The sequence below is a fragment of the Felis catus genome, chromosome F2 (assembly GCF_018350175.1).
Source record: "Felis catus isolate Fca126 chromosome F2, F.catus_Fca126_mat1.0, whole genome shotgun sequence".
Classification (NCBI taxonomy): Eukaryota; Metazoa; Chordata; class Mammalia; order Carnivora; family Felidae; genus Felis; species Felis catus.
Genome location: NC_058385.1, coordinates 8,649,336 through 8,662,279, shown reverse-complemented (window position 1 = coordinate 8,662,279; position 12,944 = coordinate 8,649,336).

Genomic DNA, 12,944 nt, shown 5'->3' with positions numbered 1-12,944 from the left:
CACGCATTCAACACATATGTCCTGTGTATCTACATCTATGATAGTAGAAAAGTAGTGGCGAATAAGATAGTCACTAAATAAGATACAGGACCTTCTGACAGCTGTTAGCCACACAGAAGCTTTGGTGTGGCCGGGTTTTGCCTATTTCCTGGTTAATGTTGTTGGAAGTTCACTCAGCCACTTATCTATTAGATTTATAATATTGAGAAGCCGTATGGTCCACTCCTCTGTTACCTTTCATTTGTGTTTATGTATCATGGGGAGAAGGTTAACAAAACCTTTGCTTTTCTGCAAGAGAATTTTCTCTTAGGTTAACTCCCTACCTCTGTTCCCCTGGTAACCTGGTAAGAGTCAAATGTCAAATATGTTTGCAAGCAACATTGCTTATGATAAAAAGGACCACCAATTGGTAACTTGCATCAGATCGAGAGGAGTTATAAATAAATTATAAGTACTTGATGGGGAAGGACGCCACACTTTGGGCTTTCCTAAACCAGGGGGTTCTGGTCACTGGATTCATGGAGTTGGTCACTGGGTTCATGGCGTCTAAGCCCATGAAGTTATGGGCCCTACGGAGCACGAAGCTTTAATGCCTGGGCAGGTCCCGCACTTGCCCTGTGTGAGTCTCCTTGCACTTGAGCTGGCATCTGAGGAGAAGTTCCCTGGACATGTATGTTGAATGTTGTAAGGCCTACCCACCCCTGCCCCCCATTCAAACCAGAGGAATGCCTGTCACTGCCCACTGGCTCCTGATATTCCTTCTCATACCCACTGAGTAGACTCCCACCCATGGCTGTCTTCTGAGTCTGAATGTTGAGTTGAACCTAAAAAGACTCCCTCGTGGGCATCGCACTTTTTCTTCCTATTTCAGTAACTTTGAACTTTTAGAATATATAATGTCTACGTAACTCTTCCAAATCTTCACATGTACTCATGAAATCTGTCCCCAAAAAGCCACAAAACTGAACTGATCATGTCTAAAGAATTTTTTCTTCACCAAGTTTGCCAAAAAAAAAAAAAAAATCCTGGTTACTGCAACACTTTTCACGTGAGGTCTCATCTCGCACGATCACGGTACTTAAAGCACTTCGTGGGTATGTCATCTGGGGGAAGCAAAGATTCGTTTAGACCTGTCTGTCTTTGGAAGCGAGGATTGATTTTTTCAGCATAATATTATAATTGGAAGTTACTCTTAAAGAAATGTTTCTAACCTAATGAAATAAGGAATAGTCAAAAAGTTTAAACATTAGGGGCACCCGGGTGGCTCAGTCAGTTGAGCGTCTGACTTTGACTCAGGTCATGATCTCGAGGTCCGTGAGTTTGAGCCCTGCGCCAGGCTCTGTGCTGACAGCTCAGAACCTGGAGCCTGCTTCGGATTCTGTGTTTCCCTCTGTCTCTGCCCCCTTCCTCGCTCTCACCCTGTCTCTCTCTCTCCAAATAATAAATAAACATTAAAAAAATTTTTTTAATGTTAAACATTCTAAAAATATTGGGCAACAGTATTTAAGTAATGAATTACCCATTTTTAAACCAAATGCTTGAAAAAAATGTAAAGGCTGAGGAGATATGAGTTTTTGATGATTCTGAAAGAGATATCTAGAATCTTCCATGGGCTTTAGGAAATGAGAGCACATTCTCTTACAAAAGTTCATTCTCAAAAGTAAGTCTTTCCTTTCCTTGATACTGGAAAACACACAGATCTTGGCTTAACATAAGAAAGAACTTTCTAATAGCAACAGCTGTGCAGGATCAAATGACTCTTGCTTTGACTCGTGAAAATGGACTTTCCCATTTCTGAAAATCAACAGTTAATGACTAAATTATCTAGATTCCTTCCTATCCTTAAAAATATCTATTTAGGGCTCATTCTTGCAATAAATCTTTATTGAAAACCTAAGTGTAAAGTATAAATATTTTTGAAATTAATGAATGCACTTTTGAGTCACAAACAGAACGCAGCAAGAGAAAAAGGAAACAGGAGAGTTGGGAGAATTTGGAAGAAGAACAATGAAAAGTAAATGGAAAAGCCAGGAAGAAAATGGAGAATGTCTTTTCTAAGAAGAATTATACCTAAGGCTGGAACATGCTTTTTCTGGAAGGAATATTAGAAACTTCTTGGAATAAGGAATGAGAACACCTGAACAAAAAGGCAAGACTGAGAACAGCAGATTCTTCCAGCGAGGCTCTCTATTGGTCTTTGGGTCACTTGGGTATGCAAGTCTTAGTTGAGGCCTGAATGATCCAGGACATTGGGGTTCTTGAGAAATGATGTGGAGAAAGAAAACTATAATAAGCTAATTAGAGAGCAGAGGAAATTTTGGGCTGAGGACCAACTCCTGAAGTGGGGAATTTTTATTGTGTTTCTCTTGTAAGTTATGTGAGAAGGATTATCTTTCTTATCCATTCACACTGTTTCCCTTGGCCTCCTGTGGAGACAGACTTGTCTTAGATAATGCTGTTAACATCAAATGCTAAGTATGGTCTTCAAGTGCATTCAGAATGAAAGCAGAGTTGGCCCAGGAAAGCCCCCCATACTAGGGGCATATGGATGGTAAGAAAAAAAAAATACTGGGTTGGAGTTAATATGGCAGAGAAGTAGGGGGACCGGGATTTCCCTCCTCTCCCAAACACAGTGGTATTGAGGTCAGAACACTGGGAACACCCAGGAATACAGGCTGCCTGGTGGGATCAAGGTGCATGTATGCAAGTTGGAAAAGATAAAGAGGTGGGCAGCATATGCATGGAGGGGAGGGGACCCCTTCTGTGGAGAGACAAAAGGAAGAGAAAGAGAGGCGGTGCAAGTGTGGTATTGTGTTTGGACAAGAAGACCACGGACTGGGGAACGAGAAATATGGAGTTTCTACTTTGCAAACAGCCTCAGGAGCTGAAGGTAAGAGTTTTCAGGGGTGAGCGACTTTCAACCCAAGCCACTGCCATGTGCGTGCACCTGGGGGTGGGGGTAGAATGAGGGGAGCCGGCCGCTGGGAGTGGTAGTGATCTCAGGGGCAAACTGGAAGAGCAGTCCCCTTCCTTGAGTGCCGTGGGAAGAGGGTAGATTGCCCTCCCAAGGACCAAAGACTCCGCAGGGCCAGCCTGAGGCCCTTTGTCGGCTGAGCCAGTTGTGCTAGCCCAGAATCCGGTCCACACAGTGTGGGGTCCTTTAAGACATCAGGATTTGGATCCCAGCGAGTACCTAGGAGGCGCTGGAGACTGGAGCAGGACAAGCTGGCCGTCAGCGCTACTCTGTGAGGGCTGCCTGGACAGTGTAGTTTGAGACACCGGGTCCTGGGAGGAGAGATCGGGGTGTCACCATTTTCTCCCCATCACCAACATGGTGGGGCTTCAAGGAGCAAGACAGCGGCCCCTAGTGGTGGCAGGACCTGCTTACACCAAGTACCGCCCTTCTGTGCCTGGTAACTGCTTATCTACCCCAGTGGGACTGACATTGACCAAACCAGATGGGCCTGTCCTCCAGACCTGCACAGCCACCGGTCCCTGGCACCAACAGGCAACTGTCCTTCGGTTTTGTATGTTAGTCTATTTTTTAAAATTATTTATTATTTTGGGGTTTTTTTCCCCTCTATTCTTTTCTTTCCTTCTCTTCTCTTTTCCCTTCTTTTTCTTTCTACCCTCTTTTTTTTTTTTTTTTTTTTCCTTCCCTTTGGAATCAGGCTCATAGTTCCAGATTTGATTTTTGGTCAATTCTTACTACATATACATATTTTTTATTTTCTCTTTCTTTCTCTGTTCTGGTTGTTTAATCAGGCATTTTTCCTCTCCTCTTTTTACACCTTTTCTATATCTCTGTCTTCTTTATTTTCCTCTCTCTCTCTCCCTGGATTAAGTCTTATAGTTTCTTTGAGTCTCTGCCTGGTCTTCTTTTTTTACCCTTTTCATTTTTCTCTTTGGATAGGATAAGTTCCCCCTGCCCTTTTTTCCTTTTTTCCAGGGTTACTTCAATGAACAAATCAAAGCACAGCTGGTACAAGGTCCAAACAATCCACCACTACGAGTACGGAGATAAAGCAACCAGAGTCACAACACCAGAGAGCATGCAACACACTCCAAAAACACTTCCTGAAGGGCCAGGCCCCGGACAGCGTATGACCCCTTTTTAATATAGTAGTGCTCGCAGGTGCGAGACGCATAACAAGCTATTAAAACACATAAAAGACAGAAACCTAGCCAAAACGATAAAACAGAAGAATTCTCCTCAAAAGGACTTCCAGGAAAAAATGACAGCCAGAGAATTGCTCAAAACAGATATAAACATATCTGAACAAGAATTTAGAATAATAGTCCTAAGATTTGAAAAAAAGCATAGAAGGCAGCAGAGAATTTATTGCTTGAGAGATCAAAGACCTAAGAAACAGGATGAATTAAGAAATGTTGTAAATGGGGTGCAAAATAAACTAGATACGGTGACAACGTGGATGGAAGAAGCAGAGGAGAGAACAGGTGAACAGGAGATAAAATTATGAAGCTGAACAAAAGAGGGAAAAGAAATTACGAGACCATGAGGGGGGAATTAGAGACCTAACTGATTCAATGAAATGAAATAATATTTGGATCATAGGAGTTTCAGGAGAGGAAGAGAGAAAGAAAGGGGCAAAAGGTTTATTTGGACAAATTATAGCTGAAAACTTCCCTAATCTGGGGAAGGAAAAGATATTCAGGTCCAGAAGATACAGAGAACTCCTTCCAAATCAACCAAAACAGGTCACCACCATGACATATCACCGGCCTAATACAAAGATAAAAAGAGAATTCTGAAAGCAGCTAGGGACAGACAGGCTTTAACCTACAAAGGTAGACACATGAGGGTCGTAGCAGACCTGTCCCCTGAAACTTGGCAGGCCAGAAGGGAGTGATGGGAAATATTCAATGTGCTGCATAGGAAAATTATACAGCCAAGAAGTCTTTATACAGCAAAGCTGTCATTCGGAATAGAAGGAGAGATAAAGGCTTTCCCAGACAAATAAAAACTGAAGGAATTCATGACCACTAAACCAGCCCTGCAGGAGATCCTAAGGGGGACTCTGTGAGTGGAAAGCAGCAAAGACTACAAAGGACCGGAGACATCACCACAAACAGGAAAGGTACAAATAATACAATGGCACTAAATCCACATCTTTCAATAATCACTCTGAATGTAAATGGACTATATGCCCCATTCCAAAGACATAGGGTATCACATTGGATAAAAGAAATGATCCATCGATATGCTGCCTCTAAGAGACTCATTTTAGATGGGAGAACACCTGCAGACTGAAAGTGAGGGGATGGAGAAACATCTATCATGCTAATAGATATCAAAAAAAAAGAAGTAGCCATATTTATATCAGACAAACTAGATTTTAAAACAAGATGGTAACAAGAGATGAAGAAAGGCATTATATCATAACAAAGGGGTCTATCCATCAAGAAAAGCTAACAATTATAAATGTTTATGCCCCCAATGTGGAAACACAAATATGTAAATCAATTAATTGCAAACATAAACAAATGTATAGATCATTTGTAATTGTAGGAGATCATTGTAATTGTAGGAGAATTTAATACTCCACTTACAACAATGAACAGATCACGTAGGCAGAAAATCAGTAAGGAAACAATGGTTCTGAATGACACATTGGACCAGATAGATTTAACAGGTATATTCAGAACTTTTCATCCAAAAGCAGCAGAATACACACTCTTCTCAATGGAACATTCTCCAAAATACATCATATGCTGGGTCACAGACAGTCCTCAACAAATATAAAATAATTGAGATCATACAATGCATATTTTCAGATCACAACACTATGAAACTTGAAATCAACCACAAGAAAAACTATGGAAAGCCTCCAAATACATGGAGGTTAAAGAACACCCTACTAAAGAACGAATGAGGGGCGCCTGGGTGGCTCAGTCAGTTAAGCATCCGACTTCAGCTCAGGTCATGATCTCATGGTTCGTGAGTTCAAGCCCTGCATTGGGTTCTGTGCTGACAGCTCAGAGCCTGGAGCCTATTTCAGATTCTGTGTCTCCCTCTCCCTGCCCCTCCCCCACTCGTGCTGTCTCTCTCTCTCTCTCAAAAATAAATAAACACTAAAAATAATTTTTAAAAAAAAGAATGAATGGGTCAACAGGGTCATTAAAGAAGAAATTAAAAAATACATGGAAGCAAATGAAAATGAAAACACAACAGTCCAAACTCTTTGGGATACAGCAAAGGCAGTCCTAAGAGGAAAATACTTTGGAATCCAGCCCTATCTCAAGAAGCAAGAAAGATCCCAAATACAGAATGTAACTTCACACCTAAAGAAACTAGAAACACAGCAGCAAAGAAAGCCCAAAACCAGAAGAAGAAAAGAAATAATAAAGATTAGAGCAGAAATAAACAACATAGACCTCAAAAAAAAAAAAAATAGTAGAACAGATCAATGAATCTAAGAGCTGGGTTTTTTTTTTTTTTTTAAATAAACAAAATTGATAAACCCCTAGCCAGATGTCTCAAAAAGAAGAGGACCCAAATAGATAAAATCACAAATGAAAGAGGACAGTTCACAACTAACACCACAGAAATACAAACAACTATTAGAGAGTACTATGCAAAATTATATGCCAACAAACTGGACAATCTGGAAGAAATGGACAAATTCCTAGACACCCACACACTGCTGAAACTCAAATGGGAAGAAATAGAAAATTTGAACAGACCCATAACCAGTGGAGAAATTGAATCAGTTATAAAATATCTCCCAACAAATAAGAGTCCTGGGCCAGATGGCTTCCAAGGAGAATTCTACCAGACATTTAAAGCAAAGTTAATACCTATTCTCAAGGTGCTCCAAAAAATAGAAACAGAAGTAAAGCTTCTAGACAAATTCTATGAAGCCAGCATTACCTTGATTCCCAAACTACACAAAGACCCCATTAAAAGGGAGAATTACAGGGCAATATCCCTGATGATCATGGATGCAAAAGTTCTCAACAAGATACTAGCAAATCTAATTCAACAGTATATTAAAAGAATTATTCACCATGATCAAGCAGGATTCATTCTTGGGCTGCAGGGCCGGTTCAATATTCACAAATCAATCAACATGATAGATCACATGAATAGAAGAAAGGATAAGAACCATATCCTGTCAATAGATGCAGAAAAAGCATTTGACATAATACAGCATTGTTTCTTAATAAAAACCCTCAAGAAAGTCAGGATAGAAGAAACATACTTTAATATCATAAAGGTCATATATGCCCAGAGCTAATATCATCCTCAATGGGGAAAAACTAAGAGCTTTCTTTCTGAGATCAGGAACACGACAGGGATGTCCACTCTTACTGCTGTTGTTTAACATAGTGTTGGAAGTCCTGGCCTCAGCAATCAGACAACAAAATGAAATAAAAGGCATCCAAACTGGCAAAGTTAGGAAGTCAAACTTTCCCTCTTCACAGATGACATGATACTCTACATGGAAAACCCAAACGACTCCACCAAAAAATTGCTAGAACAGATACATGAATTCAGCAAAGTCACAGGATACAAAATCAATGTACAGAAATCTATTGCATTTCTACACACCAATAATGAAGCAACAGAAAGAGATACCAAGGAATCGATCCCATTTACAATTGCCCCAGGAACTAAAAAATAACTGCGAATAAATCCAACCAAAGAGGTAAAATACCTGTATGCTGAAAAGTCTAGAAAGCTTCTGAAAAAAATTGAAGTAGATGCAAAGAAATGGAAAAATATCCCATGCTCATGGATAGGAAGAACAAATATTGTTACAATGTCGATACTACCCAAAGCAATCTACATATTCAGTGCAATCCCAATCAAAATGGCACCAGCACTCTTCACAGAGCTAGAACAAACAATCCTAAAATTTGTATGGAGCCCCAAAAGACCCCGAATAGCCAAAGTAATGTTGAAAAAGAAAACCAAAGCAGGAGGCATCACAGTCCTGGACTTGAGCCTATATTACAAAGCTGGAATCATCAGGACAGTCTGGTATTGGCACAAAAACAGACACACAGACCAATGGAATAGAACAGAGAATCCAGAAATGGACCCACAAATATATGGCCAACTAATGATAATAGCACAAAAATGGAAGAGGTAATACAGCCATATAGGAATAAAGTTTGTGTCTTTCACTGGAATTAAAGTAGCATAAATCTGTTAGGTTAAGACATTGTATGTCCCAGAAAAAACCTTTAAGAAAGTAACTCTGGGCGCCTGGGTGGCTTAGTCAGGTAAGTGTTCACAAACGGATTTCGGCTCAGGTCACGATCTCGTGGTTTGTGAGTTCGATCCCCGAGTCAGGCTCTGTGCTGGCAGAGAGAGGGGGGATTCTCTCTCTCCCTCTCTCTCTGCTCCTCCCCTGCTCATGCTCTCTCTCTGAAAATAAATAAATAAATAAATAAATAAATAAATAAATAAATAAATTTTTAAAAGTATATTATAGATTATAACAACACTAGAATACATTTTTTTTTTGCTTTCATTAAGATACACTGCTGATAAATTATTTCTAAACACAGTTTTTAGTAACAAGCTGATAAACTTCCTGGAACGATTTTTCTAAAAACATTAACTCCTGATACAATCCAGATGCATGTAGGTCTATATTTAATTTTAAGTGCAAATGTGTCCAATGGCATTTTAAGATTTTCTCTGACATTTCCTATAACTTGTGGAGGTTGTACAAGGAACCAAACTGTCCTTCATAATTTGTTCATAATTCAGAATGCCTGCTGGTGTATTCTGTCACTATATCTTCAATTATAAGGGGCAAAATAATTTTTTTAAGTTTATTTTTTTTATTTTGAGAGAGACAGAAACAGCTTGAGCAGGAGAGGGGCAGAGAGAGAGCGAGAGAGAGGGAGAGAGAGAATCCCAAGCAGGCTGCACACTGTCATTGTAGTGCCCGACTTGGGGCTCGAACTCACAAACTGTGAGATCATGCCCTGAGCTGAAACCAAGAGTCAGACACTTAACCAACTGAGCCACTGAGCCACCCAGGTGCCCCCAAAATAATTTTTAAGTTGTTTTCCTCACTAATAATTGGTTCACATGAAACTGCGACTGAAACGTGTTTTTTCCATCCAGTGCAAAAATATTTCATTTTTTTAAATGTTTATTTGATTTTTGAGAGAGAGAGAGAGAGAGAAAGTACGAGAGAAGGAATGGGAGAGGGGTGGAGAGAGAGGGAGACCGAGGATACCAAGCAGGCTCTGTGCTGACAGCAGAGAGCCCAAGGTAAGGTTTGAACTCACAAACCGCGAGATCATGACCTGAGCTGAAGTCAGGCGCTTAACCACCTAAACCACCCAGGCGCCCCTCCATCCAGTGCAATAATCTTTAAATTTAATTTCTGTTTCCAAGCCTGTGACTGTTGGCTCTGCAACACAAGAGCAGCTCTCACAGCCAGCAGTAATAAATCTTTGAGGAATTCTAATAACTCTTTGATGTGCTTGGTTGCAACGGTGTGTGCACTTTGCCTAATGATTTGCTGACAAAGTTCACCGCCTGAGAACGGGCCATGTCTCTTCCGGTGCTCAGATGGGAGATTTACTATTTGTGCGGATGCCTCATTGCCGGGGACGATGAGCAAGACCGCCTTCCACCCCTGGTCTTGACATTGCCCCCATGTAGGACTCGCTGTCTCCTGCAGCCGCCTCCACACCCAGGGCTGCTGCCAGGAATCTGGGCGCGGGTTCGGGCTAGCCACCTCCTCGGGGCTTTGTGGTACCCCTAACTGCCCCAGGGCGTGCACACGCACGCAGAGCCACCTGCTGTTTGCGCACTGGCCCCTCTGTGCACGCCGCCCCTCATGTGCACGCCGCCCCCCAGCTTACTGTCCCTACTCACGCACATGCTGCATTGTGCTATGGAGCTCAACTTCCACAAGCCAAGTTCGAAGGTAAATGGTAACAAATTTTTAGGCAGCAAAGGCAGACGCTACACCGAGTACAAGGGCCTCCTGAGCACAGGGCTTTGAGCTGCCTTACATGTCGAAGGATCTCCTGCAAGAGAGATCGCGCGACGGCTGGTTCAAATTCAATTCCCAACTTACCACCGACCAGACCTTCACCAAGGTTGCCGGGCCCTGGTTTTCTAATCTGTAAAAGGAAAGCAGTAACATGCCACAACTCAGAGAAACGAGGCCACGGACCGACATGGGATGGGGTCACGGGGGTGGGCGGCCTGCTTTACAATAATCCGTGTAAAGCTCTTCGCACAGTGCCTGCCATAGAGTAAACGCTCAATAAATTATAGTTACTGATATTTTGCTGCCCATGATGAGAAGCAGGAGAGCGCCGTGGTCGAGGTGGTCGCCCCGGTGAGAATCCAGCCCTGGTGCCGCTGATGGCCCGCTGTGACTCTGGGCGAGTCAACCTCTCTGAGCTTCGGGCTTCTCCTCTCTAACAAAACTCAGTGACTACTACAGGCAGAGAGCAAGTACTCGGTTCCCGGCCGTTCGTAGTTTTCATTACCATCGTCGATTTCTCCTAACAACCAGAACAGGCGTGTGTGGCCCCGCTCCCGTTGCGGATAAGAAACCGAAGCTCCGAGAGGTCAAGTAGCAGCGTATCCAGCGTCACACGGACCTCCAGGCGCGGAACCAGCTCTCGAACCCAGGCTACGCCACCACATCCAGCCCCAGAGCCTGGACTCATACACTTGCTCTCCCCCAGAACACAAGCCATTCACAGAACCGAGGCACCTGCCCGGGCAGTGAGGGTCGCCACACGGCCCGGGTTACCGGCAAGACCACGGTAGAAAACTTCTGGGTGTAACTGATTTCCAAAACCCTTCTTGCCCTAACGTCCTATGAACCCCAGTCCGAATTGGATTTACATCGCTTTTTGACTTTTCCACGGTTGCACTTCACTCACCCGCAGCGTCCACAGTATACGCAGACGTGCCTGAAGCGCCCGTGACGGACGGAGCGGATCAACCGACAGACGCCCGGGGCGGGATCAACCCTGACTGCAAGCCAGCCGTTGGCTCACCTCCTCCGGTCCTGCTGAGCCAGGGCCCGGTGCAATTTTTATCACGCTTCCCCACCCGCCCCCTGGAACCGCTCTCCTCGGGCACAGCCCTGTTTCTCCACGAGCCAGGCTGGGCTCCAGCCTCAACCCGGAGGGGCCCCTGGCTGGGAGCGGAGAGGGGACAAAGGCAGGCCCCACAGAGTGGGAGAGAGGTCAGGGGCGGTGCCTGCTGACCCCCACAGGGGGCAGGTGGTGGTCCCACCCCCCACAAGGCGCACCTCTTGTCTGGAAGGTTTACTACCGTCACACTTCACACTGTGAAGGTCAGATTGTGGCGTAGCATGTGCAAAACCCTTAATTATGAATTTGATGATGTGGAAGCTCTTGGTGAATTAATCCCTTAAAGAGCATGAGCGACTGCTCCACGTTGGAGGAATCAGTGAGGGTCTAAAAGCAAAGAGATTGGAGGCTCCTGCTGCGCGTGCCGGGCTCACGGGGAGCACCGGGGGATGGGGGCGCTGGGTGGAAGGATGCATGGGGGTAAGGATGGAGGACTGGGAGTGGGCGTGTGCACACTGGGGCGTGGGCACGGGAAAAGGCACCACGTGCTCAGTGGGGAGCCCCCTGCACCTTCGCCTGCCGCCTCTGTCCTTTGCACCCACAGGTGCCTCTGGAAGGGTCGCGCTGTTCCCAGCAGGCACAAACCTTCGCCATTCAAGGCTTCAATTCAAGGCTTCGCGATTCAACCCTCCTGTGGACCCGGCATTTCAAAATCCCACTTTGGGGGCGCCTTGGGGGTCTCAGTCGGTTAAGCATCCGGCTTCAGCTCAGGTCACCATCTCGCAGCCCCTGAGTCCGAGCCCCGGCACCGGGCTCTGTGCTGACAGCTCGGAGCCTGGAGCCTGCTTCGGATTCTGTTTCCCTCTCTCGGCCACACCCCTGCGTTTGCTCTCTCTCCCTCTCAAAAAATAAATGAACATTTGAAAAAACAAATCCCACTTTGGCCCTGCCAGAACGAGAGATGCCGCAAGAAACCCAGCCCAAGCGAAAGCTGGTCACATAGGACTGGACTACACCTGCTCTGTGGGGACTGCATCAGCCAAAGGGGCTGCGGAAGGAAGGACAGGAGACCTAACAAGGTCGAACGGGCAAAGCACACTGCGTGGCACAACCAAGCTGCAGCCTGACGAAGGCTGAAAGATACTCTCAGTGACAAAATAGCACCCCCCCGCCCGATTGCATCACCATTACGGGCGACGATAAAATATTGGTAAAACAAAGACTACTTAAAATAGTTGCCACGATTTTAATCTGCTGAAAACAAGCACAACGTGGTTTGTTTGTTTGTTTGTTTATTTTTTTCAACGTTTATTTATTTTTGGGACAGAGAGAGACAGAGCATGAACGGGCGAGGGGCAGAGAGAGAGGGAGACACAGAGTAGGAAACAGGCTCCAGGCTCTGAGCCACCAGCCCAGAGCCCGACGCGGGGCTCGAACTCACGGACCGCGAGATCGTGACCTGGCTGAAGTCGGACGCTCAACCGACTGCGCCACCCAGGCTGTTTATTTTTTTCAGTACACTTCTGATCGAAAGACAACATATATTCAGGAAAGTGCCAAGTGTATATCCAGCTTGATAGTTTCTCCGCAGGGAACACACCTGTGCAAACTTTGTCCAGATCATGGTGTTGAACAGGGCACCACCCAAGCCTCGCCTGAGCTCTCTGTCATTACTCCACCTACATAACCACTGGCCTGATAAACATCACTGGTTTTGAACTTTGGATAAGTGGTTCCACGCAGGATCTTCTTAGGTGTGTCATTTCTCTCCTCGACATTATGTTCGTGAGGTTCTTCCCCAAATTGTGCATATAGCAAGACTTTACTCCTTGTTGTTGTCATAGAATATTCCGCTGTATGACCCTGCCATATGTTACCTGGATATTCGCGCC